Below are 6978 nucleotides of genomic sequence, written 5' to 3' on the forward strand. Positions count from 1 at the left end.
AACAACCAGGGCTGTTACAAAGAGAAACCCTGTTTTGAGAAACAAAACAAAACAAAACGAACAAACAAAAAACAAAAAAACAAACAAACAAACAAAAAACCACACACAGAGTTGGGATAATAGTGTCTGCCTAGAAATTAATGAAGAGTAAATGCTAAAACCTAAGCAAGCATTAGCTTTCTCTCTTGGGCTATACTCAGCCTACATCTGTTCCCAGGGACAGAGACGTGTAACTGTGCTGTCCATTTCTCCACACTAAACACACATCTGTCTTCCCTTTGCTTGTGCCCCAGGTTGGCACGTTGGGTTTCTAATCCCTTTAAAGAGTCTAACTGATTGACAGAGCCCTCCTGTGTGGAATACAGAGTGGATACGCTCTTACCAAAGGAGGTTCCTAGAAAATTCTGGCATAGAATGCACACCGAACACACAGCGATGCACTGCGCCGAGTTGCTGTTTTGTGGACTGTCTCTTTTGAAATTCTGTGGGCACCTTTATAAAGTAGACTGTGTATGTCAGCCAAAAGCTTGCTTCTATGACAAGATTTTATTTACGTGTCAGTCAAAAATCTTAATGTCACATTATGATTTGGAGATGATTCATGATGCCCTTTATATTCTTTTTATTTAAAAGTGACGTTGATAGCAGAAAGTGGGAAATTATCTGTCCTTGGTGAGGACAGGTAAGCACCATCGCTACTGTCAGTCAGAGGTTTAAATATTTCTGCTAATTTATAGGGCTATCCCTCTGCCTTCCATTCTTTCCATATATAGACCAACCATGTATTTAGGTGGCTCTGCAAAAGAAATACTCAAACAAGGTTATTTGCTCCCAGTTAAGTAAGGACAGGGAGACAAAAGGAAGAACTGATCCATTCTCACCACCTCTGAATCAACAGATAGCCAGATTTTACCAAAACGGGAAAAAAAAGTGATATTTACCATGTCATATCTTAAAAGGGAGGAAAACAGGTTAGATAGGGAAGGAGATGAGCAGAACTTTAGAGATTTGAAACAACTTGTAGACGTGGTGAACTTCAACTAGTTCCTTCTTGCGAGGATGCGTGTTTACAGGTGTGAGCACACGTGCGTGCACATGTGTCATGGAGGGCAAAATAGAGCCAGTGATATTAAAGAATGAACAATAGATGATTATGACAATGTGTACAAATGATTATGACGATGTGTACAAATGATTATGACGATGTGTACAAATGATTATGACGATGTGTACAAATGATTATGACGATGTGTACAAATGATTATGACGATGTGTACAAATGATTATGACGATGTGTACAAATGATTGATTATGACGGTGTGTACAAATGATTATGACGGTGTGTACAAATGATTATGACGGTGTGTACAAATGATTATGACGGTGTGTACAAATGATTATGACGGTGTGTACAAATGATTATGACGGTGTGTACAAATGATTATGACGGTGTGTACAAATGATTATGACGATGTGTACAAATGATTATGACGATGTGTACAAATGATTATGACGATGTGTACAAATGATTATGACGATGTGTACAAATGATTATGACGATGTGTACAAATGATTATGACGGTGTGTACAAATGATTATGACGGTGTGTACAAATGATTGATTATGACGGTGTGTACAAATGATTATGACGGTGTGTACAAATGATTATGACGGTGTGTACAAATGATTATGACGGTGTGTACAAATGATTATGACGGTGTGTACAAATGATTATGACGGTGTGTACAAATGATTATGACGGTGTGTACAAATGATTATGACGATGTGTACAAATGATTATGACGATGTGTACAAATGATTATGACCATGTGTACAAATGATTATGACCATGTGTACAAATGATTATGACCATGTGTACAAATGATTGATTATGACAATGTGTACAAATGATTATGACGATGTGTACAAATGATTATGACGATGTGTACAAATGATTATGACGATGTGTACAAATGATTATGACCATGTGTACAAATGATTATGACCATGTGTACAAATGATTATGACCATGTGTACAAATGATTGATTATGACAATGTGTACAAATGATTATGACGATGTGTACAAATGATTATGACAATGTGTACAAATGATTATGACGGTGTGTACAAATGATTATGACGGTGTGTACAAATGATTATGACGGTGTGTACAAATGATTATGACGATGTGTACAAATGATTATGACGATGTGTACAAATGATTATGACGATGTGTACAAATGATTATGACGATGTGTACAAATGATTATGACCATGTGTACAAATGATTATGACCATGTGTACAAATGATTGATTATGACAATGTGTACAAATGATTATGACGATGTGTACAAATGATTATGACGATGTGTACAAATGATTATGACGATGTGTACAAATGATTATGACGATGTGTACAAATGATTATGATGATGTGTACAAATGATTATGACGATGTGTACAAATGATTATGACGATGTGTACAAATGATTATGACGATGTGTACAAACGTGGGATAAGAGATATTTCTGTTTGTCTGCTAGAAAAAAGTAGAGCCTTATTCTGGAGATGATAGAAAAATTTTGTGGTGTTGGCTTTTTAAATTTTTATTTATTTATTTTTTAAAATATATTTTATTAATGTATTCATATTACATCTCAATATGTTATCCCATCCCTTGTATCCTTCCATTCCTCCCTGCCTCCCATTTTCCCCTTACTCCCCTCCCCTATGACTGTGACTGAGGGGGACCTCCTTCCCCCTGTATATGCTCATAGGGTGTTGGCTTTTTAACCTTGCATTGTCTATATCATGAGCTTTCACCAGCAGCCCAAACACTCACATAGGTGCTGGGCCTTGGCATACAGCTCAGCCTCTAGGACAGCAAGCTCCTCCTCCTCGAAACACATCCGTTCCTCCTCTGTGTAAGCAGGGTACATTTCCACTGTCTTCCATCGTTTCCCTGTGTCCCCAAACTCCTTTCTCTGTGTGGATGCTAGGAATTCCTCCAGGGTCCCGAGGTGGTCTTGGTTGGTGCCCACATTCTTCATCACGTGCTCCCGCATATGAAGCCGTTCTTCCTTCATCTCTCTCATGTCACCCTCCTCATTCTTTGGGTTGTATACCTTCTCCAACTCCTTGGTAAAGAGAGCTTCCAGTTCTTGCTCATCTAGAACGCTATTGCTGTTGATACCATTCACTATGAAGAAGGTCTTAGGGTTGAACCTGTTGAGATTCAACCCATCCAGCTCCTCCTACACCTCCTTCAGTTGGGCTTGACTGCCAAGGACATTGAATTTGGGGTATTTCCGGTGTCTGTGTTGTTGTTCTTGTATCTTCCTCTCGGCTTCCTCTTGCTTCTCTTGCAGAGACTCCAGGTAACATCCTCCCTCATGTTCGTTGAGCATTTCATAGTGTTTGAACTCTTCATGATGTGCAGCATCATACTGGATGAGGTCTCAGGTGGCCCTCTAGATCAACAGCTCTAGGTCTCAAGCCTCAACTATGTATTGGTTCTGAGGATCCAGGTGTTTAAACTGCTTCAGGAGGTTCAGGTGGTCCACCTTCCACGTTGGGCTTGTGCTTTGCATCCATCTTGGCCTTGAGCACCATCCACAGCCTTGATACCTTCTGTCCCTTGAGCTCATTAGCTTGATGCAGACATGGTGACTGACATAGTCTAGCTCTCAACTCAGCTTTCCACTTTTGATGTCCTCAGCGGTGGCAGTTTGCAGCTTCTTCCAGAAGTGCCCATCAGTCTCTAGTGCATTGATGACCTCCCGGATGTACCAGTGGTAGTACAGACCTATGCCTGGGCTCTCAGTTGCCTGGCTGCCCTCTTGATGAGATGCCACCTGGTCCACAGGCACCACTAGCACAGCAGGGTGTTTCCCCAGCTATAATCACATTTCTTTGTGTGCACGGATGAATGTAGGTGAAGTTGAGGTTAGGTACATTTCTTTTTTTTCTGGATTTAAGCAAATAACAGTTAAACATTTTTTTGAGATTTTAATATAACTCTATCATTCCTCCTTTTCCTTCCCACCAAGCTCCTTTCATGTACTGTCTTGTTTTCTTTCAAATTATGACCTCTTAGTTGTTGTATGTATTTATGTGTGTATGTATGTATGTATGTATCCTGCATGCATGTATTTATTTATATATATTCCTAAATACATAAATACAACTGGCTTAGTTTGTATAATGTTAATTATATGTATATGTTTTCAGGATGACCATCTGGTATTGAATAACCAATTACTGTGTTCTTCCCTGGGGAAGAGTATTTCTTTTCTTTTTTTCAAGACAGGGTTTCTCTGTGTAGCCTTGGCTGTTTTGGACTCTCTTTGTAGACCAGGCTGGCCTCTAACTCACAGTGATCCACCTGCTTCTGCCTCCCAGGTGCTGGGATTAAAGGCGTGCGCCACCACTGCCCAGCTAGTATTTCTTTTACTTTGAGTATTTCTTAGTGAACTGTAATTCTTTGTTTAGGGTTGTGACCTCATGAGCTTTCTCCCTCCCTCATTAGGGTGTTTATTGGTATTGTTCTTGTTCAGGTCACATTTAGGCAGCCACGCTGGTAAGACTTCACGGGTGTAGCTTCTGACATTTCTAGGGGACACAATCACTGTCTCTTAGAATGTCCTTTGCATTCACTTCTGCAGTGATTGATCCCTAAACCTTAGGTTCAGAAAATGTGATCTAGATATAGAAGTTGAGAATGTGTTCTGCATTTTGATTGGCTATAGTTTTTTTTATAATGTATAGAAGTTGAGAATGTGTTCTGCATTTTGATTGGCTATAGTTTTTTTTATAATGTATAGAAGTTGAGAATGTGTTCTGCATTTTGATTGGCTATAGTTTTTTTTATAATGGTCTCTGTCCATCGCACAGAAAAGTTTCCTTCATGAGGAGTGAGAAGGACACTTACCTGTAGGTATAAACATAGATATTAAGAGTGATGGTTTACTAAAGTGAGGGTTGTAAGTTCCCCAAGACCTAAGATTTCACTATTTTTGAGTGGTGGGAAGGTTTCCAGTACCATGCACGGTTTACTCCTTGGTGATAAGTCTTAAGTCTTAATTAGGGAGCTGTTGATTATCGCCAAGGAATGAACCATTACGGTACTCTTAGGGTTATTGGCCATGTCGGTGACTGTTGTGTTTCATAGACAACTTATCTGGGTAGGACTATTGGTGTCTCCCTCCCTTGGAAGTGTGCATATGGTACCTCAGGGAGGAGACATTCAGGTCAAATCCAGTTTGTGTGCCCTGGACCTTGTGTCTGAAGTGCAAGGCGTCTTCAGAAATAAAAAATTACTTTATACTTCTAGGGGACATCCCAGGGCAATACCGATAGCTTATAATGTTTTGGGAGTCTCTTGGACAGCCGTGACCAACAACTCAAAAGAGAACTTCTCATGCATGTTGTTCGATGGTCTGTGGCTCTCAGGAGAGGCATTGTCGGTTGGTCACATTGCTTGTTTCAAGGGAGCAAAAAACCATAAGCATGACAACAGTCTAGAAGCTCATTGAATGTGGGAGTTCCTGAATTTCTGTTGGGATACCTATGTGTCATTTTAGTGCTCATAGAAGAAATGCACTTGCAAGAACTTGTTTTGTTTTTTTCTAGAAATCTTTTGACCTCATGTTCTTTCATATTTCCATGAACCGTCATTAGGTTTTTGATGATTTTTTTTGATCTATCTATGACTAAAAATGAAGACTTCATTTAGCTAATATTTCCATTTATACTTTCACATTTTTGATACTATAATTCCATCACTACTTTATATAGAAAAGCATAAAGAGTAAGACATTGTTATCATCATCATCATCATCATTATTATTATTATTATTATTATTATTATTATTATTATTTTGAGTAACAGTTCTATCAAACTCATTATCCTTGGGAGAAGATAGTGTTCAATCCAGTTTATGCTGAAATAGGAGGTGCTGCTCTTAGTGTCTCCAGGGTCAGATGATAAAAATATCATGGAAATCCATGCTTTCTCAGTTAATAAAGCAAATTGTCATTTTTTGAAGGCTTAGGTGCAATAACAATCTGTCTGGAGAAAAACCAGGCAGGGAAATCTGATAGTTTGGATTAAGAGCTGCCTGTGATTAGCTGCATTTTTATTTTATTGGAGCATTGTGTTCAGTTCTTCCTTACCAGTACCTGACAGAGAGATGCCTTGAGAAAACTGTCCTCTGAGCTAGCAGATCCCGGGCCTGTGTCTTCTTGGTGCAATCAGACTGTGTAAAGTCTTTACCAAATGTTTGCTTATTGATGGCTGCTGATTACACTATCCATAGCAGTGCCTAAAACTACTTTTGGTGGGTGTTCAGATTCTGGAGTTCAGTCAGGATTTGTGGCTTCAATCAGAATGATCCCAGTAGCTAAAAACAGGAACTACAGGACTGGTAGGCTATCCTACCCTTTGGCAGTCTCAGGATTTCTCCATGTTCTTGCTCATGTAATTTCACTAGCATTGTAGGTTTAGTGTAGCATGAATTATTATGTAACCTTTATGACAACATTCTGGCAAGCCATACAGTATTATTGCATAACATTCAGTTGTTATCTCAGTGCCAGACTCTCTCTCGTGTTGTCTTACGGCATGGAGAGAGACAGACTATGAACATCAAAGATGGATGGTATGAAACATCAAATGGAAGGTAGGCATAGCTTAGAAGCTGCCTATGACACTAAGTCATTACCAAGGCTAGCAGGCATAACTTTTTAGTTCACTACACTCTTCTGAGAAGTGAACACAAGCTTGTTTTCACAGAGCAGCTACGCTTCCCCAAAGTACCCTTCTTCTGGCATTATGAAAATGCAGCATTCTTTGGGTATCTAAAGAAAACTAAACTTTTTCTATTGGATTATGACTTCATAAACCTTCAATAAACGACCTTAAGATAAATACCATTATTCAACATATACTTTTGCTGCGTGTTTACTATGTCACAAGC

At 39.1% G+C, this 6978-nt stretch overlaps 1 pseudogene; it reads right to left on the bottom strand.

Annotated features, from left to right (window-relative positions):
- Positions 1 to 2820: 2820 nt before the first annotated feature.
- LOC127212214 (nucleobindin-1-like) lies at positions 2821 to 5147 on the bottom strand (annotated as a pseudogene).
- Between the last annotated feature and the right edge of the window lie 1831 nt (positions 5148 to 6978).

Source organism: Acomys russatus, chromosome 30, assembly GCF_903995435.1.
Source record: "Acomys russatus chromosome 30, mAcoRus1.1, whole genome shotgun sequence".
NCBI lineage: Eukaryota > Metazoa > Chordata > Mammalia > Rodentia > Muridae > Acomys > Acomys russatus.